General features: G+C 37.0%; 1 pseudogene; it reads right to left on the minus strand.

Moving 5' to 3' along the window:
• Positions 1-264: 264 nt before the first annotated feature.
• Positions 265-19731, minus strand: LOC111904504 (kinesin-like protein KIN-7K, chloroplastic; annotated as a pseudogene).
• Between the last annotated feature and the right edge of the window lie 4315 nt (positions 19732-24046).

Raw genomic sequence — 24046 nt, forward strand, 5'->3', positions numbered from 1 at the left:
AAAGATTGATCACAATACAACAATTACTAAAGAAGCTAATATACACAACATTTTACAAAATTTGAAATTTAGAAAGTTAGAGAAAAACCTGAGTGCAGTTGACTATTTGACAACAGATATTCTATTGTCTTTTGGCAATCTCAAAAGCTGAAAAAACATATGCATTCTCCACCATACCATATTTTTTCATAGCCTGCATAACTAAAAGGAAGAGTAAGAATGCATACTTTTATATAACCAAAGAAAGAAGTACAAAATCTTACTTCAAGAGGCAAGATTCCATTTTTTAAACCTATTGACAAGCGACTCAATAGATTTTTGTATCCTGAAGCTTTCCATTTGTTTTACTGCTTATGATGCTTGATGCAAGCTTTCAATCCCACGACCCAAACTAGCAGTTGAAGGAGCTGAAGGAAGAGATTCAACAACACATTCAATTCTATCACCATATAAAAGCAAACTTAAACATGTAGCCACACTGCATCCAAATGTAACCCATGGAAGCACACCAATAGGGCGAACTCGTCTTTTCCTCATAATCTCATAAAAAGTTGTTCTCATTGCTGAAAGACTTGGCTTTTCAGCAGATGCTATCACACTGTGAACCACAACCACAGTTCTTATCTTCTCAGCAGAAGCAGCTGCTTTCATGGAAGATGTAGTTTTTATTCCAAAATTGAAGAAACTAGGAGCAATAACTTTTGAAGGACCAAGAATCTTGCTGATTGAAATGAAAACAAGCTTTTAAGTCTGTGTTATTATGAGTTTTAGAGATGCAGGAACTTTAAAGGTGACAACTTTTATAAAAGTTGATGCTGGGACTTTAGAAAGAGATGAAGCTCCTGACACTGCTGTTGCCCCTGCTCCCACTTCTAATACTGGTTTGTTTGTTAATCTTTTTTTTTTGTCATGATTTGTTGTTTCTCCATCTTTTCTTGACTCTGCAACAAGCTCTTCAATGGTTTCTTCGATTTCTTGAGGGACTTATGTGTTCCATTGTTTTCTTAAACCAAATAATGTGTTGGCATCCAAGATTGCCACTATGGTGGTGAAATTCTTTGTTTGACTATGAAGGGCTTGTATAGTTATCCAATTAGAAAAGATTTTAGTGTCTTGGAGGAGTTTAATTTATCATTTTTCAGTTCGATTTGTTCATTTAATCGGTTAATCTCCACCTGTCATATCATGTAATGATTTTAATAAGTATATAAACACCAATATCAATTTTGTATTTTATAAAAAATAAGTTATTACATTTATAAATTCCCTCTCACTTGCAGCCTCAGGTGACAATCGCTTTAGAGCACTTAAATGGATTGCAATCTCCTTAGACAAAATCTTTTGCTGCTCTCTAAGGAGGTCAATTTGGTTAATTGTCTTTATGCTGATCTGTCAATCACATACAAAGATAGTTCTAAAAAACTACATATACTATTTGCTACAAAGAATAGCAACCCACTTCACTCTTGCTACCAATATAAATAGGTAATGCACTTTATTTGTTACACATTGCTATTATTGTTGAAGAAACGTAAGTATGTTGACAATATTGATAAAGAAATTGAAGGCAAAAACAATGCTTACTAGAGAACTTTCTTGTTGCAAAAAAGTATCCTCATTGTTAATTTCTTGATCTAATCTGGCCCCTGATGAGAATTCAGAATATCTGGTTTCTGTTTGCAAAGAGTTAGAATGTCTGGATTCAATAGGAAGATTATGAAGATGATTATCTATTAGGGGAGTTAAAGGTGTACTCATAGACTTTGCACCACTTGATCTATCACTAGCCCCAGATATACTGTCACGTTTCTAATAAAAGAAAAAAAAATAATGATTTCAAAATTCAAACAAATAATAAATAAATAAAGCAAGAGCAACCGACCTGTGGTTTCAACCAGTTGAGTAGTCCAGGTTTTTTGGTCTTTTTCTCTTCATTCAATGCATTGTCATTATTTTCCACACTTCCATCAAGTGAAACATATAACTCAGTGTCTTCATCTTCCAAAATTAAGTCACGTTTTCGATGTGGAAGATATGCCAGCTGGCAATTGAATGAAGTTAGATTTTAGAAAAACATAAGCATGATGTTTGGCAATATATATATATATATATATATATATATATATATATATATATATATATATATATATATATATATATATATATATCTTATTTTTGTAATTCCATTCCATCGTTATGTATGACATTTAAGGAGGCTACAAATCAAGAAAGTTGAGTTACCTCTTCTTCCCCAAAGGAATGGCGTCTTCGTAAATTTGGGCAATGAGAAAATCTAGAGGCAGGAGTTGACTTTGTGGAGACTAAGATTAATTTGGTCAACCTTTGTATTCGGCTTAACAAAGCAGCTTTAGCTTCTTCTTCTTGCTCCAATCTTGATTGCAACTTCATTTGACCATCTTCTAGCTTTACAAATTACAACACATCACACAATCACAAATGATGTTCAAAATTAACACAAATATTTTAATAGAAACCAAAAGTATACCTTTTGTTTAAGAAGAAAGATATCATCTCCTCCGGTATTATCCTTTAACTGTAGAATTACCACAATGACACCCTTCAAATGTTCTAGCTCCTCCTTTAATAATTGAATTTCATTTTGGTATTTCTTTATAAGCGATTTCTCATCAATTATCTGCAAAATTAAAATGGTGTCACAAAATTACTTTGAAGCACCAAAGATTAAATTTAATGTGTAATGGCATACCTTATTTTGTGCTGTTTGAATTTCTATATGTTTTGCACGATGTGCGAACTTTAATCTATTATGTGTCTCCTCTGAATTGCTTGATGAGGGAGTAACAGTGCAAATAAGCTAAAAAAAGGATGCAAATAAATATTATTATTTGTTCATATTTCATAATGTTGTTTATTTAAATTTTGAAACTTATATGCAAAACTTACAAATACTCTTCCATGTCCACTTAATGAAGATTGAAGGAGCCTAGTTAACTTTGAGTCCCTATATGGCACATGAGCTGATCTTGCATCTGTTAATTTTGATATAACCTGTGACAATTTTGAATTAATAAATGCTAAAAGAAATATAAATGGCAAGATAAATTTATTCATAATGGTACCTATTTATTTTCCTTTGTGACAATTAACATGACTAAAAGTAGATATTTGTTTGTAGAGCAAACTATTACACTGATAAAATAATGGCAATGATTGAGGCCTCACAGTTCCAAGGGTTAGCAGACTTTTATTTATATAAGATCCTTCTTTTCTACGAACACCTGTAGTCTCAGCTTTTGAGCTCTCAGAACCTGCTAAATCTACAAGGTTCTGCAATTTGAGATGAAATTTAAAAAAATTAAAAAGTCAACAAGTGAATAACTATAAATTATTTAGGCTAATTCAGATGCATACCAATTGTGACAAGTTAACATCCCCACCATCACCATTTTCACCACAAGGCTACTCTCTATTGTCTGTTGGAAGGTAAAAAAAATTAACAAAAGAAATTTAACCCAAAAAATGAATTATTTTTATCCAATCAGAAAGTTACCAATGTAAATATTGTGTGACTTCTGCTGCTGAGCAAATTAAAGTTTGTTGAACCGACATGTCTGTGCTCGGTGATAGTAAAGATCACAAGAATGGAAGATCAATTACATTTATTAAATAAATAGATCATCATGTAAAAAAATGTTAACTAATAATGGGTAAAAACTATTTCATAATATAACCTATAAAATGATTAAATGTATGAGTAAAACATAGAAAAGACAAACCTTCTCCTGCTGCAATTAGAGAAAGGGTATGAGCAGGAGATAACACAACTTCTTCCTTTATACCTTCAACAAAGGTTCCCTACAAAACCAATAATTATAGTGTACAACCCTATGAATAAATTATTGAAATGCATCTAGACCATGTTACACAGCAAAGTGGTGAAATTGAATAAGATAAAAAGAGAGGCTGAGATGGCGGTATATTTATGGTCAAGAACTCAAGATTGGCAGAACTGGGGGTTTCAAAATGTAATCATAGCAGGGACGTGGCCAAGATAAACACAAAGGGGTAGAGATTATCGGATTTGAGATTTTGAAAATTGAATCGACAACAGATACATACCTGACTTAGGATTCCAACGATTAATCATTAATAGGAGGTACCTGGTGAGTTTTAACAAACGTTTTTTTGATGGAGTATCTAGATGAGTGGAACAATAAATCTAGGGGTTTTCCCGAACCGGTGGTTTGTGTCGACCAAAAAATCCTTGTAGTTCCATAAAAACGGTATAGTTCCTTTGTCTCCCTTTTTTTTGATCAATAGGTTTTGCAAGTCGATTTTTTGAACGTAATATCTATCGCTCTCTACACCAAAGCGAAGACGAAGATGAAAATACTTGATTGTGGAGACCCTTTGTCTATTTGTGAAGACTAAAAGATGGAAACGTTGAAAGAAGGAAACGACTGATGTTCACGTCTTCTATTCACGACCGCTGCTCACGTCGATTGCTTCAAAGCGCCATAATATGTTGTTCACAAATTTGTTGCTGAACCCTGGAGAATCGACCTCGGTTTTCCCACTACTGACTAGTGTTCGAAGAACCATTTGTGGTGGGTGATGGAAGAGAGGAAGGTAAGTACCTGAGTGGGAATCTTGTAGTAGCTACATGAGTAGGAATCTTTAATGTATTTCGAGATTAAAATCAAAACGTTGCCATTGTTAGATTAACTGCCTGGCACAAGATCTTGTTCAATTAAATTTCTGAAAGAAGAACGCAAAAAATCGGGAAGATATAAGAACCAAGGTCGCCGACAGGTAGGGTGAGCGGAGGTAGCGAATCTTGCAGAGAGCTATCCCGTTTCGTTTCTTCTTGGAAAAAAGCCCTAGATGATGGTCCCTGCGATTTTTTGATAAGATAAACAATGGGACACATGTTTATTTTAAGAATTAAGAAGTGACATGCATACACGACACACTTTCATGATGGGTGCCCTCCGCGTTTTTTTATTATTATTATTTGGACACCAATTTAAAGGCACGCAAAAATGCGTGTCTTGAATCCTTCAGATTTTAGGATAGATGACGTTATTTTTAGAACACACACTTTTGCGTATCGTAAATCACTGTGTGTCATTGTTTGCACGCCATTAAAGGCATATATTCTAGTAGTGACTATAATTGGTATGTACTTGTCCCGATAGTAACATGGTCCTTTTGGGTTGCCTTCACCATAGCAATTTGATAAGATGAATTATGTAGAAAGAGGTTGATTATGATTTATTAATATATTATAAGAATAATATATTAATTGAGAAATCATATTATTTAATCAGTATTGATCAAGAATTAATTTGGAATTAATTTAGTGATCAAAAGAGACTGATTAAAATAACGGGGACTGATTATGTAAATCAGTGATGGTTGTAGTTTGGGCTAATGGACCATATTGATAAGTGGTGGACGAAAAATCTATGAGAATCCATAAAGATTTTGTCCAAAACCTTTCATGTGGAGGTCCGTATGCTGCTTAGGGCCTAAGTAAGGGAATTAGGGTTTCCAAGCTGAAAACCCTAGGAGCCTCGACTATAAAAGGAATCCCATTTCCTAAAAAATCGAACTTATGCATTCATAAAGAACCCTAGTCGATTTTAGAGTCTCTCACTTCTCTCTCATATTCTTCCATTGCTACTTGGTGCTTCTGACTCATTAGAGGTGCAGCAATTGAGGCTCTAAGCTCTTGAAGGTCAAGATCAACTAGCTACAAGTGAAAGGTATTCTTCTTATCTTTTTTATGTTATGGATTTTGAAAACAACATGCTAGTTTTAGGGTTTATGCTTTGGATCATTATTTTCATGTATAACTTGAGAAAAACCTAGATCCAAAGCATTAGGGTTGCATGTACACCATAAGATTGTTGTAGTGCTCAAAACCCATCTCATCCTCCATTAATTTCCCAATAAGAAAAGACATCATCACACCCATTTGCCATATTTCATAATCAAAGGAAGCATCTATAGCAAGAAATATTCTAATATACTTCATCCTGGAAACTAGTGAGAAGGTTTCCTCATAATTAATTCCTTGAGTTGGAATGTAACCCTTCGTAACTAACCTAGCTTTAAATGTGTGCACGTTCCCATCCATGTATGTCTTCTTCTTAGATATCAACTTGCACCTGGTTGTATGGTCAACCAAATTCCAAACTGTGTAATCATACATGGACTGAATTTCACTTTTAATACTCTCCTTCCATTTAGCATCTTTGGAGCCTCACATCGCTTCCTTATAATTAGATGGTTTATCCATAATAGCAAGTATATGATCTTGATTAGCACGTATCCTTCTGCTTCAATATGGAAACAACAAAACTCAAAATAAATATGTACTCTAATAAATCTGCAATGGGAAGGAGTTGCAATTATGTCAGTTTTCTCAATAAGTTGATAAACCTCGAGTTGAGTGCTAGTTTCAACTATAGGTTCTTCTTTGTTTGACTCTTATCTCTTCAAGATTCATTAATTAGGCTCTCACTAGCTTCTTTGGACATGATCTCACTCTCAAGGAAGAATCCCCTTTGAGACACAAACACTTTGTTCTTAGAAGAATTATAGAATAAGTATCCAAAATACTTTTGAGGATAGCTCATGAAGTAATACTGTAACATCCATAAAATTCATGAAAATTTAAAACTTTTTCAAACATCCAAAAACTATTATTTATTACAAAATGTTTTCAAAATAGTTTCATATCAGAGTATCCCAGAAATCAAAATCATAAAATGCGAGGAGGTGCACGATTAAACCTTCGCCTTCCCGCGATCATCCGAAGTACCTAAAACAAAATCCAAAACTGTAAGCCCGAAGCTTAGTGAGTTCCCCCAAAATACCAACTCCATACAAACCATAACCTATCATAATAAACATCATGCATATAGAGTCTACAGTATGACTGGACCACCCTCACCGGGCGTTCAGTTTTTCTGGCCCACTCTCAGAACCTTTAACATGTCTGGTCCGCCCTACCCGACCTTCAGCCTGTCTGGACCGTTCTTCGGGCCATCTGCCTAATTGATATGCCCCATTGGGCCTGCAGTCTATCTGGGCCGCCCTAGGTATGTTGGCCTTTAGCACAAAGAAGGTCCGCCTCAACCCAACCCCAAACATACAATCAATACATACATACATACATACATACATACATTCATACATACATGCATACATACATACATACATACATACATACATACATATATATATATATATATATATATATATATATATATATATATCAAATGCTAGCTAGCATGTACAAACAGTCAAACCGATCTAACATATCACTAACCATAGCATCATCCTATATACCAGGATACCATCCTAACAGGTCACTAACGTAGCATAATACTATATACCAGGATACCGACCTAACAGGTCACTAAGCATATCATTATGCAATAACCAGGATAACAATCCAAAAAGGGCCGACATTGGTGCCTTCGACCTTGTTAGTATAGTGAGGACAACTCACCTCACAATTACGAACATAACTGAAAATTTTAAACTCCGAAAACACGGCTCCAAACACCAAAACCTACAACCACCATTGATCCAATTTCATAAATTACCAAAATACCCTCAGAAGTCAAAGTTGGTCAACCCTTGGTAAAAGTCAATGTCAACGGTCAAGTTCAACAGTCCATGTTGACCCAACTCGTCGAGTGCAGCTTACAGACTCGTGGAGTTCCTTTAGAACTCAAAAATTCACGAAAACCCTAGTCAACTCGCCGAGTTACCAAGATTATCAAGAAAACCCTAACCAACTCGTCGACATCTCGCTAACTCGCCGAGTTCATGCAGAATCCAGAAAGTTGGAAACCCTCATCCAACTCATCTATTTGACTATGCAACTTGTCGAGATCCTTCAGCCATTTCGCATTCAGCTCATTCCATTCGAGTTCATAGCTCCAAACTCAAGATCTAGCTTTCTAAGGTGAAGTTACCACGTAAAGTTTCTAAGTTTGTGTGTATGCAAGGCCTCAAAATGCTTAAAACACCAAAACTAAGTATAAGAAGAAGTTTATAGTATGGAGAAGGGCCACAGCTTGATAAATTCGATGACTTTATAACTATGGAGGAGTCCAGATCTGAAACCATGTCCTTGTGACAAGATGAAACCCGAAAGTGACTCCATTTTGCACTAGAAATGACCATTTCTTTCACAAGGGAAGATCTAATCAATGAGAAGTCAAGGTATTAGCTTTGTACCTCAGATTGGTTGCCAATACAAAGTAGATAACGGATCTACAGCCTTCGTCTTGATCCAAGCTCCTCAACCTTCAAGTTTCCTTTCAAAAGAGCACCCAAAATGACTTCCAAGCTCACACACTCACACAACAGGTAGATTAGGGTTTTCTCTGGTAAGGGGACGATGAAAAGGTGGTAAGGAGGCCTGGAAGGAGGACTTAAGGTCCTCTAAATTGGGTGCAAACCCTAAAAATTAGGGTTTTCGTGCACAACCTCTACTCGTCGATTTCGGGTCCTTAAACTCGTTGAGTAGGTTCCATAAACCACGCGGCCTGATCAGTCTCTACACAACGAGTTGGGGCATTCAACTCGTCGAGTAGGTCTATAAATATGAATATAAAAGATTTTAAAATTTATACCTGGGAGTCAGGGTGTTACAATTCTCCCCCACTTAGACTAGACTTCGTCCTCGAAGTCTGCTGCAACAAACAGATCCGGGTAATGCTCCCGCATCTCGGCCTCCGACTCCCAAATCCACTCAGATCCCCTTCGGTGCTCCCGATGTACCTTTACTAAAGCTACCTCCTTTTTCGGTAGAACCTTCACCTTCCTCTCCAGAATGGCCACTGGCCTCGTAATTCAGGCACTCATCGACCTGAATGTCATATAATGACACCACTGCCTCCTCATCTAGTATGCACTTCTGTAATTGCGAGACGTGAAAAGTGTTGTGAATCTGACTGAGTTCCTCCGGGAGCTCCAATATATATGCCACTTTGCCAACCCTGGTAATAACCCTAAAGGGTCCAATGTATCAGGGACCCAACTTCCCCCTCTTTCTGAAGCGAATCACTCCATTATAGGGTGACACCCTCAGTAGTACCATGTCGCCAACCTGAAACTCCATCTCAGATCGGTGCTGGTCGGCGTAACTCTTCTGCCGACTTTGAGTAGTCTGCAGCCACTGTCTGATCTGTTGAATCCTCTCGGTAGTCTACAAAACTACCTCTGTCCGTCCCATCACCCTGTGACCAACCTCACCTCAGTAAACTGGGGTGCGACATCTTCGTCCATACAACAGTTCATATGGAGGGGCACCAATACTGGAATGAAAGTTGTTGTTTTAGGAGAACTTTGCAAGGGGTAGGTAGGAGTCCCAACTCCCACCGAAGTCAATGATGCAGGCTCTCAGCATATCCTCGAGAGTTTGTATGGTCCGCTCACTCTGGCCATCTATCTGTGGATGATAGGCTGTACTAAAATGCAGCCTTGTGCCTAGTTCCTCGTGGGACTTCTGCCAGAAACAGGAGGTGAATCGAACATCATGGTCTAATACAATAGAGACCAGTACCTCATGGCTAGCAACGATCTCGTGGATATATATGTCGGCCAACTTCTCGGCCAACGAGCTCTCCTATATCGCTAGAAAATGGGCGCTATTGGTCAATCGATCCACGATGAACCAAAGAGCATCGAAGCCCCTTGCCGTCCTCAGTAGCTTGGTGATAAAATCTATCATAATCTGCTCCCATTTCCACATGGGAATCTCCAGAGGCTGCAGCTGGCCATGCGGCCTCTGATGCTCAGCCTTGACTATCCGGCAGGTCAAGCACCTTTCAACGTACCATGCGATCTCCCTCTTCATGCATGGCCACCAGTAACTTAGTCGTAGATTTCGGAACATCTTGGTGGCCCCGGGTGAATAGAGAAGTTAGACTTATGAGCCTCCTCCAGAACGATCTGTTTGACCACCAGACATCGGAACCCAGACCCGACCGCAACGAGTCAACAACCCACAACTATCCTGCACAAATCGGGTGTTCTCGACCCTGGTCCTCTCAAGCTTCCAATTCTCCTGTTGTATACCCTCAACCTGAGCTTCCCTAATCAAGCTCATGAGTGGAGAATCTACATATATCCTCATACATGTAGCTGGAAAAAAAGATCCAGCCGACTTGTGGCTCAGAACGTTTGCAACCACATTTGCTTTACCAGGATGGTAAAGGATCTTGTAATCATAATCCTTTACTACGTCCAGCCACCTGCTCTGTCTCATGTTCAGGTTCGCCTGATCAATGATTTGCCTCAGACTCTTGTGGTCAGTATATGTGGTAAAGCGGACCCCATAGATGTAATATCTCTAGATCTTGAGAGCGAACACTACCACTCCCAACTCAAGATCGTCTGTGGGATATCTCGTCTCGTGCGGCTTCAGCTGATGCGAAGCATAGGCTATCACCCATCCCCTCTGCATGAGGACTACTCCCAATCTCGTGATCGATGCATCATAAAATCCTTAACTCCCTCAGGGAGTGTCAACATTGGCGCCTCGCAAAGTCGCTGTCTCAGAGTCTCGAATGTGGTCTGCTTCTCAGGGCCCCACTGTAAATCCACCCCCTTCCCCGTCAGACAAGTGAGGGGTACTGTAATCTTGGAGACATCTTGTATGAATCTTTGGTAGTACCCTGCCAATCCCAAGAAGCTCTTGATATCCGAGGGAGATTTTGGAACCTCCCACTGCATAACTGCCTCAATCTTGGCCAGGTCGACCAAGATCCCCTCCTGGTTAATGAGGTGTCCAAGGAACTGGACCTCTCGTAACCAAAACTTGCACTACGAGAACTTTGCATACAGCCGTTCTCGCCTCAAAACTCCCAATAGCTCATGAAGATGCTCCTCGTGCTGCTCCTTGGTCTTTGGGTACACCAAGATGTCGTCTATAAACACAATGACCAAGCTATCGAGCATTGGTATACACACCCGATTCATCAGGTCCATAAACACTGCTAGCACGTTGGTGTGCCCAAACGGAATCATCACGAACTCGTAATGTCCATAACGAGTCTGGAACGCGGTCTTATCAATTACCTCCTCCCTAACCCTGACCTGATGGTATCCGGACATTAGGTATATCTTGGATAACCAAGATGCTCCCTGCAACTGATCAAAAAGATCATCTATCCTCAGGAGTGGATAATGGTTCTTCACCGTTAACTTGTTCAACTCCCGGTAATTAATGCACATCCGGTGTGAACCATCCTTCTTTCTGACAAAGAGTATCGGTGCTCCCCACGAAAAACTGCTCGGATGGATGAATTGCTTGCCCAACAGTTCCTACAGCTGAGATGACAGCTCCTACATCTCGGGTATTGCCAATCGGTACAACGCCTTGCCGATAGGGGCCGCACCTAGCACTAAATCGATCCTGAATTCTACCTGCCTCTCCGGAGGCACTCCGGGTAACTCCTCCGGAGTGCCTGAAACCGAAACCTGATCCCTGACCCGCGTATCCACCACATAAGCCAAATAACCCGCACACTCATGCTGAATATACTGTCGAGCCCTGGCAGCTAAGCAAAACCTTGAACCTAATCTGGTGTCCTCGTTGTAGATAACCAGTTCTCCCCAACTTGGGGTTTGAACTACCACTCGCTGACCCTTGCAGTCGATCATGGCACTGAAGCGACTCAACCAGCCCATACCCACAATCACACATACATCCCCCACGGGATTCGAACTACCACCCGTTGACCCTCGTGTTTGTTTTCTTCTCTCAACAAAACCATTAAATTTTAGTGTTTTGGGAGGTGATTGTTAAACGATTCTACAATCCTTCAAATGATCAATGAATTCAAGACTCGAGTATTCTCCACCCTTATCAGATTGAAGTATCTTGATCTTTTTGCCCATATGGTTTTCAACTCCCTTTTGGAATTATTTGAACCCTTCAAAGGGTTTTGACTGATTCCTCATTAATTAAGCATACCCATATTTAATAAAATGATTAGTAAATTACAAAAAGTATTTTTCACCATGCCTAGTGGCTGATCTCAACGGTTCACATGCATTGGTGTGGATTAGATCCAACATATCCTTGCCTCTTTCACATTTTCGTGTGAACGGAACCTTTGTTATCTTGACAAGAAAGCAACACTCGCATACATCATTCTAGTCTAGATTAAATGATTCCAAGATCCCATTCTTTTGGAGCTTGGCGTTGTGCTTCTTGTTTATATGGCTAAGACGAAAATGCCACACGCGTAATTTATCCAATACACCATTATAAAAACCAACATTTAACATTAGATTATTAGTGTTGCCAACACAACCAATACTTCCATATACTCCACTACAAGGACTAGCAAAATAATCATTTTTATAAAACAAAATATCATAATTATTATTATAAAAATAAAAGTGAAATCCATCCTAGTATCTGACGTAGTTGCACTCATTTTTGCATCATTTCATGAATCGATTTCTCATCTTTTATCACCGGACCTATAACATCCCAAAATCACAATAAAATTTTTTTTTTTTTATTTAAGAGAAATCATTGTTTTCAATCAAACCTAAGTTATAAAAACCCAAGATCAAGTACAAGTGTTCCAAAATCAATGTAGCATAACATCTCCAAAACATGGCACCAAAGGATGCATATAATCACGCCTTTGCTTTCCCACGATCATTTGAAGTACCTAAAACATAAAACTTAATCTGTAAACCAAAGCTTAGTGAGTTCCCCCACAGTACGCCACAGAACATAACATATACAATCATATATGTTGGGTTCAATCAGTCATCAGACTGGAATACCCTCGAGTCCACAGCCATCAGGTTGGATTACCCCCATGCCCAATCAGTTATTAGATTGGATTACCCCGGCACAATCAATCATCGAATTGGAATGCTAATACGCAATGGGCCCAATCAGCCATCGGACTGGAATACCCTAGCCTAATCAGTCATCAGACTGGAATGCCCCGGTTTATAGGCTTATGCACATAGCAGTAAAGCCTCAACCCAAAACCGTACTATGTCGACATATGAAACATATAAACAGTCAACAGACAAACAGGCAGATGTACAGATCACTACCGCATAGCAACATCCTATATACCAGGATACAAATCTAATAGATCTCTACAACATAACAATAATCTATATTTTAGGATACATAACGTAGTGGGCCGACATTAGTGCCTTCGACCCATAAGTACAGTAAGGAAAACTCACCTCACAGAGTGATAAAATATCTGAACAACACGCTGCTCAGAATACTAACTCTACACGTCACCTATACAACAAACAGTAACCAAATCTCAAACCATAGCACAAAATACCCAAAATACTCCTAGTTCAAACTCGATCAAAAGTCAAAAAAAAATCAACTCTAGACTGAGTATGCACTTCATACTCAGTATGTACGCATAGCGTACTCAAGATCCAAAAAAAAGGGCCTCAAAAGAGTCTGCGCTGCATACTCAGAAGTACGCCCAACATACTCGGCCAAAATTCCATCTTTCTTATTAAGTCCTTACTCCCTTAATTCCTTTCGTCCAAAACTCAGTTCTAGTCCCAAACAACATTCTAAGTCTTAAAGTTTCTAACTTTGTAACTTTGCATGATTAAAAAGTGTCCAAATCTTAAAACCCTAGCTTCTTAACTTATTAACATATCATAACCTTTGCATGGAAGAAAAAGAAGGACCAAGATCCCATTTTTATAATTCTAAACACTCTAAAACGTCCGAAAGGACAACTCATTTGATCTAGAGTAGTCCACACTCACATAGACCAAGAATATAAGACTAAAAGCACTTAAATTCTACAACTAGCAATATCTAGAGAGATAATCATCAAGTTTATAACTTTATATATCGTGGGGGTTGCTCAATAAGTGTAAAAATCAGATCTACAAAGCTTAGAGCTCCTTCCTTGCTTTCCAATGGCTTCCTTCCTTCAAAAGTGGACACCAAACACCAAAATGAGCTAAAAACACCACAAATGGATATTAGGGTTTGTTAGGGACGTAGAGGGGGGATGGAGGCTGATGAATAAAGTGGTATAAATAAGATAAGGTTACTTCAATAGGGTCCAAACCCTAAAATTTAGGGTTTAATTTTTTTCCTAGTATGCCTAGCGTACATAAATGTATGCCCAACGTACCCCCAAAAGGTGTGTCTTCCACTTAACTGCCCAAGGGACCGATTTTGCAACAAATTTCATATATAACGGTCAAAAATGTAAATTACCTACATAATAAATGTAACAATTACAAGCAGCTCCTGAGCCCATCGCCAAGATATAAACTCATCAACCCATCATCTCATCGCCAAGTACAGTGTCTCCGCCCTACTCGTTATGTCCCGAGGATTCGGTTGCTGAAATCATCCCTCTATTGCTTTTGCTAAACCCACTCCACCACAGTCGTCACCTTCACCGTTTCCCTCACAACATTGTTAACCACCAGTTCCCACATCAGATCACCCTATGGTAACTCAATCTCGCTCAGGTATCTTCAAACCAAAACATTTTGACGACTTTACATCACTCGAAAAACTGAGTCTCTTTCATTCTCTTCTTTCCTCTCATATTCCTAAATGTTTTACATCTGCTATAAAACACCCCCATTGGTTAATGGTAATGGAAGAAGAAATTTTGGATTTACGATCTAAGGACACTTAGGATTTCAGTCCAATACCTCTAAACAACACTGTGGTTTGATCAAAATGGATTTTCGTACCAAATTTTGTTCTAATGGTTCCATTGAATGATATAAATCTTGACTCATGTCTCAAGGATTCACTCAAGTCCCAAGGTTTGACTACTCTTATACATTTACTCTGGTTGTCCTGGTAAATTTTGTTCTAATGGTTCCATTGAATGATATAAATTTTGTTCTAATGGTTCCATCGTGCTTATTTTAGGACAAAAGGTACTTAATATGTTTAAAATATGTTTCTGTAGCAGAAAAGACATGATCGAGATGAAAAGGAAGCAAATGCAGAGTTGGAAGCAGGAAAGAGTGGGCTAAGTCAAACGAAGTCAAAGAAGTCAAGAAATCTAAATCCCATGGTGTGGGGAATTCCTGCCAGTCCTGGTGAGTATAATATTTTTGATCATTGAAGCTGCCTTAGGGAATACGTGTGGAACAAGATTGCCATGTCATGGAGCCTAATCACCATGAGGTGGGAGGCAGAATTATGGAAACTATAAATTTTGAAAATTAAGTCGAATGGAGAGACTTCTGTTCGATTTTCTAGAGAAGAGTTGCGGCAGATACCCTTTAGAAAACCCTTGGAGGATCATAATTAAATTGGAGCTTAATGGTTGAAGAGATCTACAAGAAAGCAACATTAAATCTTTCTGTTTGCTAGCTTTAATCATGTCTAGTCTTATTTTCATTGATTTTATGTGTTATTCTACTATGATTATGGGCTAAAACCCTTTTACTTTCATTGGTGATGATGAACCATTTAAACTATGTGTTGATTTCAAACTTATGATTAATTATGCTTGTTTTTCTAGTGTTGATAAATCAAAACCTTACATGTTTTAGTTCTAGCCTTTGATTGCCTTGGCATAAGTTTTGTGTGGTATATGATCATTCTATTTGCATGAACTTGATTACTAATTGGTGTATGATCATTAGATTGTTAGAGCTAGGGTTGGACAAATTTTAGATTATGTAATTAAAATTAGTAAATCTAATTGTGTTTGAGAGCATAACTAATCCATAATTTGTGCTTGGTTGCATGACTTGATCATAAAAAAAGTAAGTATTAGATTTATTGTGCATAGCCAAATTCATCTTTATATCAATTTTGTGTTTACTTGTGTTTGATCATAGCATAGTAAGTCATAAATTGGTAACAACTAGGAATTTGATCATAATAACTAGTTACATAATAGTTTGGTAGCCATCAATAGTAATTTAGTAAGAAATAAACCATAGGGAAAAGAGGGAATTTGGATCTAACGAAAGTAATCTTTAATATTGAATTGAATTCATTTTCTTTGCTTAGCTTAATAGTGATATTCGGAAACTGTTTGATTAAAATTCTTCTGATCTTGCAAAATCAGTAAAAACCCCCCAATTAAAGTTTGTATTTTAGTTTAACTTTTAGTAATTGTTTCATTAATTAAATTATGCTCCCTATGTTCGACACCCGACTTACCTAAACTATTTTATAATCCAACTAGATACACTACCTATAGGTGCATTAATTAGTTAAGTTAGTTAGGCTTATAAATTTAAAAGTTAATGGGTATAATTTTCCATATCAGCATCCACAGTTCGTATAATTCTTTCCATAGAAGTCATGCAAAAATGGTCTCTGCACCAATCAGATGTCAAGAATACTTTCCTTAATGGTAATTTAACTGACACGTGTGTTTAAGGAGTAACTTCCCGGATTTATTAATGAGCAATATCCCTTACATGTTTCTCGCTTAAAAAAGGCACTCTATGGCCTTTAAGCAGGCACTATGGGCCTAGTTTCAATACTTCATCACCTTCTTCACTAACTTGGGTTTTAGTTGCAGTCGTGCTGATACATCTCTGTTGTTTTCAAACAAGGGTACACTTTACTTTATCTCCTTGTTTATGTTAATGATATTATTCTAACATGAAATGATCATGCTCTGATTTGTTCCTTTATCCATCGGTTGAATCATGAGTTTGCTACTAAAGACCTTGGAAACTTAAGCTATTTTCTAGGTCTTGAAGTCACATACACTGATGTTGGTCTTTTTCGCACTCAAGCCAAGTATGCACATGATATTCTCACAAGAGTAGGTATGTTGGATTCTAAGCCAACTACTACTCCCTTGTCTACAACTAAGAAGCTTACCACGGTTGCAGTTCAATTCTTGGATCCAACACACTTTCGATCCTTAGTAGAAATTTAGTTTCTTATAGTGCTAAGAAGCAACCCATCATGTCACACTCAAGTTGTGAGTCTGAAATATCGAGCCATGGAAAAAACTGCTTTTGAGATCATTTGGGGCATGCACTTACTTAAGGAGCTTCATGCTTTGCCTTTCATTGTTCTTACTTTGTTATGTGACAACATAATTGCATTATTTCTAAGTCAAAATCATATTTCTCACAAACGTGCCAAACATATCGACATTGATTTTCACTTTGTTAGAGAGCTTGTTTCCTTTGGAAAACTTCACACCAAGTGCATTCCCACTCATCAACAACTAGCCGATATCTTTACCAAGAGTCTTTATAGACCCTTTTTGAACAATTTTGTACCAAACTTTGTGTAGTACCTCCACTACTCAGCTTGAGGGGGTATAGCGATAATAATTAGAGATATGTATATCTTTATATTTTAAACTCCTATCTCTTAGTCTAGTTAGTATATATATATATATCTATATATATATATATATATATATATATATATATATATATATATATATATATATATATATATATATATATATATATATATATAAAATAGAGGTGTACACTTCAAGGGAAATATTATTATAATCACAATAGGTTTGATGAGAAAATGAATGCTCAAAGGTGTTGATAACAAATCATGTTGAATTGTTGAACATGTTTATAATTTTTTTCATAAGTTTTAGAATTTGAATTTAAAGTTGGGATTAGATAAAAGTAAGAAAACAATAGGGAAAATAATCGAATGAGAAAGAGAGATGTCCAACTTAGCAAAATAGTTTAATGGTAATATATTAATATGTGCAAAAATGTTATTTTTGTATAATTTATTAAATTAAATAATAGTTTTGTATAAATAGCAAAATTTATTATAATTTTTAAAAAAATTTCGATAACCAAGGTAATATCTTGTTTTTTTTTAAAACAAAAAATATATTATAAAGTAACAAGCTTAGCGAAAAACTAAAACACAGACGACGAAAGATACAAGACAAGGAAACAAAAGAAAACACGACGAAAGATACAAGACACGGAAACAAAAGAAAACAAAACTTATAATAGAGTTTAGTAAATAAAATGCGAACAACTCCAATTCACCCACCTTTCACACTCAAGATTACTCTTGTGTTTCCACCAAATGTATGACACGGAGATTATATCATCAGCTATTCTTATAGGGGGCGTCAATATTTTTGGAAATGTTGCCGTTTCTAGCCTTTCAGATGCTCCATAACAAACAAAAGAAAACAGTGCTCAATCTCGTTTTCTTTTTTGGGCAGTTGCCCCAAGATGTTGCATGATCAATGAAATCCAGACCACTTGAGAAATTTTCTATTTTGTGAACCATACCATCTTAGGATCCATTCAATGACCACCTGTGTGTATTCATAGTTGACAAGAAGGTGATTCACAATTTTCTTCTCCTTGCAACAAAGTGGGCATAGTGATGAAGGAGTGATAATGCACTTGATTGGCAAAGTTGTTGCCACAGGAATTCGTCCCAATGATGCCGTCATATTTTTCAACTTAGCTAAAATGGTGGAGAGAGAGAGAGGTGCCCAACTTAACCAAAAAGAAATTAATAGTAATATGTTAAAAGATGATTACTTATTTACAATTTATTAAGTTTAATTGTATTTTTGTACAAAAAAAATAGCAAAAATTTATGATTCTCTTAAGACATTTTCCACAATGCAATATCTATGTAACAGCTTCCCTTATAGATTTTGCAATATTACAAGGTAACAGTAATATTTTTTTGAATATTTATTAGATTTACTAGTAATACGTATAATAATTAAAATTTAATGATAGTTTTCATAAATAAAAAATTGTTTTTCTTCTAAATCATTTTCCCTATGATAAATGAAACGTTCTTTTGGAGGATCAAGGATGTGGTCATATTGTGTCAAAAATATTATCACTATTATGAAATTTTAAAGGTGCACTCAAATATTTAATAGTTTATTAATTTAGTTAATGTTCATTAAGTCTAAAATTAACTTGTATGATTTAAGTTTTAACGAATAATATATTAAACTTGTTTAATCACAAATATACGCTATCTTTGATTAATTTTAAAGGCTCTTACTTTATTTTTATATAAATATTGACTAATTGATTTTTTTAAAAGAATAGTATTTTGACGGTGATATTTGTTCATAGTCAAAACTAGTAGTTGTCATTGAACAGGGGAAGACCAATTCAATTCTTCCAAAAAGAATATAAATATGATGCGACAATATATTGAATGAGTTAATGGGTAAAAAGGTCCACGAATAGGATATGTATATGATTTGACAACATAGGATGACATATGATTGTTGTGGGCTCCGTATCCTAATTTTATTTTTCATTTTTACCGGACAAAATTGCAAAAATAAGCCCTGTGGTATATCGAAAATTATCATTTTGGGCCAAACACGTTTTGATTAGCATAAATGGTTCAAAAGTTTTCATTTTGTTGCTACTTTGGTCCATTCTGCTTTAATTTTTTTATAAAATGACAATTTTGCCCTTTGTATTTTCTTTTTTCAATTTTTTTATTACATAAATCAAAAAGAAAAAATAAAAAATAAAAGAAAAAAATGCTCTCTCTCTCTCTCTCTCTCTCTCTCTCTCTCTCTCTCTCTCTCTCTCTCTTCATTACTGCCATACCACCACAGTAGCCAAACCACCACCGCCAGTTGGATCACAACCTCTTATCGGAACCCTAACATTTTCTGATGCCGACTTCTCTTGTGCTACCCATTTCACCGTCGAATCCCCAGATCTGTTCGTCAGTGGCGAGAAGGGTTTGGCTAGAGTCATTCCCCCGTCTGTGGCTCTGGCTCGAGTTTATTCAACCTCGTGTTTTTAGCACCACCGAGTCCAGACCAGCCTGTGGTGAAGAGAGAACGATGATGACATATGTCCGTCATTGACAAGAAGGGTTTTGCCGCCGCCTGTATACAAAGTCTAACTTCGATCTTTGTTTCTGAAGGGGTGAAGCAAGAACGACGATAACATCTATGGCTCGAGTTCCAGCACCGCCGCCGACTCTACGAACTCTAGCAAACCCTAGCAAGAACGACGTCGTTGATCCACATCTGTTGTTACGACCAAGACGATGGTTGCTCCGGTGAAGCTGACGTTGAAAACCCTTGGGGGTTTTGATGCATTTCCTATCTTCGTCTTCAAAAACCATTCCTGGATCCATAAAACCTTCTAGCTTCTGACACCACCTTCGCTGCAAATCGGATACACTTGGAGCCTTTCCGATCTTTGTCTACTTGCCTTCTTCTTGCCTGTTAAGTCTCCGACGAGGTTTCCATCGATCGAGAGGGTCAACGGAGCAGTGGGTAAAGGGATGGGTGTTTGTTGGTGCTACACGACCGGAGGGGGGCGGGGAGGGGCTGCGAAGGTGGTGGTCGGCAGCCTCTTTTCTTCGTCGGAAGAAGAGAGGGAGAGAAACGACCATCTCGTGTTTTTAGCTGTGTGTGTGTGTGTGTGTGAGAGAGAGAGAGAGAGAGAGTGTGTGTGTGGACATTTTTTTCTTTTCTTTTTTCTTTTCTTCTTTTATTTTTGTAACAAAAAAGGAAAAAAGAAAAAAGGGCAAAATCGTCATTTTATAAAAAAAAATTAAAGCAAACTGGACCAAACTAGCAACAAAATGGAAACTTTTGGACCATTTGTGCTAGTCAAAACCTGTTTGGCCCAAAGTGACAATTTTCGATATACCGCAGGGACCATTCTTGCAATTTTGTCTTTTTACCACCAAAAGTTTGAACGAAAATAGTGTATTGTCTCTTTCCCATTATGTTATTCTTACTTAATTGATGGGATGATGATTTAAAATAATAGCATTTTTTTATTTATATATATTTAGTCACTAAATTCTTTTTTGTTAACATCTTCTCATTGAACTTGTTGAATTATTCAAAATATATCCTTATGACTTGCTATCGGAGGTTAAGACGGTTTCCAAAATATTTGGCAGCCCTGGCAAAACTCCAGTCGTTTTCTCCGGCAAGTCTCCAGCCATAAATCTAAAATAATTTATTTTTTATATTTAGATCCACAAAACACACAATACTTCATCTCCAACCCATAAATCTACAACAAACATGAACTCAAGAATATAAGTCCAAAAATCTGATGAAGAACATTAAGACAAACCCAAAAATCAAAGTTGTGTTCTTGAATAGAAATGGAAAATCGAAGTTGATGAAAAACATGAACTTCGGTCGTCTTCATATCATGCTTCAACTTGAAGATCAAACACCCTACACTCAAAATCATTTTTAGAGAGAGAAATAATGATATATGTTTTTGAGTTTAAACATAAGAAGATTAAAAAAATCTGATGAAGAACATAAAGACAAACCCAAAAATCAAATTGTTTTCTTGAACAAAATGGAAAATCGAAGTTGATGAAGAACATGAACTTCGTTCGCCTTCATATCGTGATTTAGCTTGAAGACACTCAAAAATCATTTTTATAGAGAAATAATGATATGTGTTCTTGAGATCTAACAGAAGAAGATAAAGATGAATAATTGATTTCTAGGTTTGAGCTCTTGAGTTTACCAATCGAGCACCCACATACTCACACAAATCTTCATTAGACGTGCAAATCTAAATCCTTCATTAGATCTGCAAATCCGGAAGAAACCCTCACTAAACTCGGTGGTCTCGAACCCCTATACCCATATGATTCCTTCGAAAAACCCTTGATTGTATGTGTTTCACCCTCCAGCAGGAATCAATGAACAGGTTGGTTGCGTCTAATATGGTTGTCATGATGGAGATGATGCACGATGGTGGTCTTAGGAGTAGGCGTACCTGAAATCAAAGGGTAAATTCGATTTTAAAGGGAGTTTGTTTTGGGGTTTCTTGGTTGATGCATCTTCTTTAAGCTCCATGTTTTTTTTACTTTTGGACTTTACAGTTTTCAAGATTGGGGAAAAAAGTGGGTCCTCTTCAAGAGCAACATTTGGAAATCCGATTAAGGAATTCAATATGGGTTTGAAATCGCCTGAAAACTCATATTGGCCAGAGTTTTACCGAAGAAGCTGACCGGAGTATCGCAAGGATCTGCCAAATATGTCGTAAACCGGCTAAACCTGTTATAGCAGGTCATAATGATGTTATTTGAACAGTTCAACAAGTTCAACGAAAAAAAAAGTGTATAAACCAAAATATATGTTACCCTTTTAAGTCATTATCCCTTAAGTGACAATTAAATGGAAAATTGATTTGTTAGGTTAATTATATTTTCATTTTGTTCATATTTCAATAAATTCTTTTTTTTTATACATGTAGGCAACAAATTTATTATAATGGTTTACATATGAACGACTGTAGCAAATTATAACTTACGTGGCGTATACGTGACAAAGATAATTATCCAGGAGGGTAATGAACTATTGTAAGGTCAAACCTTGAAATATGATAATGTTTAAAACAGACTCAGCGTCAGCATATGTCTCGGCGTCAGCACCAGCGTATCAGCAGCTCAGTTTGTAATAGTTTAGTTTATTCAGTGCGTTGTAACAAATCTTGTATTTATCCTGTTTCCTTAGTTATCTTGATTTATTAGCTAGCGTATCCCTGAATTGTAGGGATTGTCTAGAATAACAGTATATATTGTTTTGTATAGGTTTGTGAATGTTTACGCCTTTCACAAACCCTAATCGTCGCTTTGTGCACACGATAATCTCTTTGTGAGATTATCTTTCTTAGTGAAAGTTTTTCTTCATGAATTTCTCTTGTTCTTATTTGTAGTCATTGTTTGATATTTCGATTGATCTAAAGGCCTCTTCAATTGGTATCAGAGCAGGTTTCTTTTATCAAACAAATGGCTTCATCTTCTTCTTCATCAAACTCATCAAATCATCCTTCTGCTAAAATCCCCCCTTTCGATGAAACTAACTTTGCTATGTGGAAAATAAAGGCTCTATATGCCTTGGCGTCTGTTGATGAAGACATGCTGGACATCGTTGAAAAAGGTCCTTATGTTCCGATGTATCAGCCTCTTAAAAATAATGTTCCTGATGGCACTATGAAGAAAACTCCCAAAGAAAACTGGACGGCAGATGAAAAGAGAAAACATGGTTTAGATGTTCGTGCTCGTGCCGCTATCAGCTACTCGTTGCCATACAACATCTTTGGGCTGGTTCAAAATTGCATCTTAGCAAAAGAGATGATGGATACTCTGACTGTATCTTTCGAAGGAACTGAAGAATTCAAGGCTACTCAAATAAATGATCTTAACCGAAGGTATGAACATTTTTTTGCTAAGAAGGGTGAAACCTTGACTCAAACTTTTAACAGATTCAATACTCTTGTTAACGATCTTCGGAGACTAGATCAGTTGAAGCATAGAACTGTTCTAGTGCAAAAGTTTTTGGATTCTCTAGGTGCAGGTTGGGAGAATCATGTTGATGTGCTGAAAAACAGTGAGAAGATCAACTCTATGGACTTACAAAGTCTCTATGGAAATCTTCGATACTATGAAGAATCCAAGCTTCAAAGAAAGGAACTGATGAAGGATTCTCAGCGTGAATCTTCTGTAGCCTTGTTCTCCAACAAAAAGCTGGAGGCAGACTCAGACACTGAAAGTGATTCAGACACCGATTCATCTAAAACTGACACTGATGATCTTGAAAAGGTTGTAGCTAGTGCAACTTTGATTGTGAAGACCTTTGAAAAATCAGGTCGAAACTTCTCAAAGTTTCAAAAGAAGATTGGTGGGAAGTTCTCAAAAGGGTCAGGAGCTGATAAAAGGCATGGTGTTGATAAGAAAGAGAAGGCTCAGTGCTTTAACTGTGGGAGCACTGATCATTTTGCAAAGGATTGTAAACAAAAGAAACAAGGCTCAGATGAATACTGGAAGCAGAAGTACAACAAGCTGATTGAGAAGCTGAAAGCTGATAATTTGGAACATAAAGTGCTTGTAGCTGAAGAAGAAAAATGGAAAACTGATGAAGAGTCATTAGATGATGAAGTCAAGTGTCTCATGGTCAAAATAGAGGACCCGAATATTCCTGATAAAGACAAAAGTACTTTTGACACTGATATGTCTGATGCTGAAAATTCCAGGAAGCACAACATTGACTCTTCTTCAATGTACCAAGTTAAAAAC

The sequence above is a fragment of the Lactuca sativa genome, chromosome 5, assembly GCF_002870075.4.
Source record: "Lactuca sativa cultivar Salinas chromosome 5, Lsat_Salinas_v11, whole genome shotgun sequence".
Taxonomy (NCBI): Eukaryota; Viridiplantae; Streptophyta; class Magnoliopsida; order Asterales; family Asteraceae; genus Lactuca; species Lactuca sativa.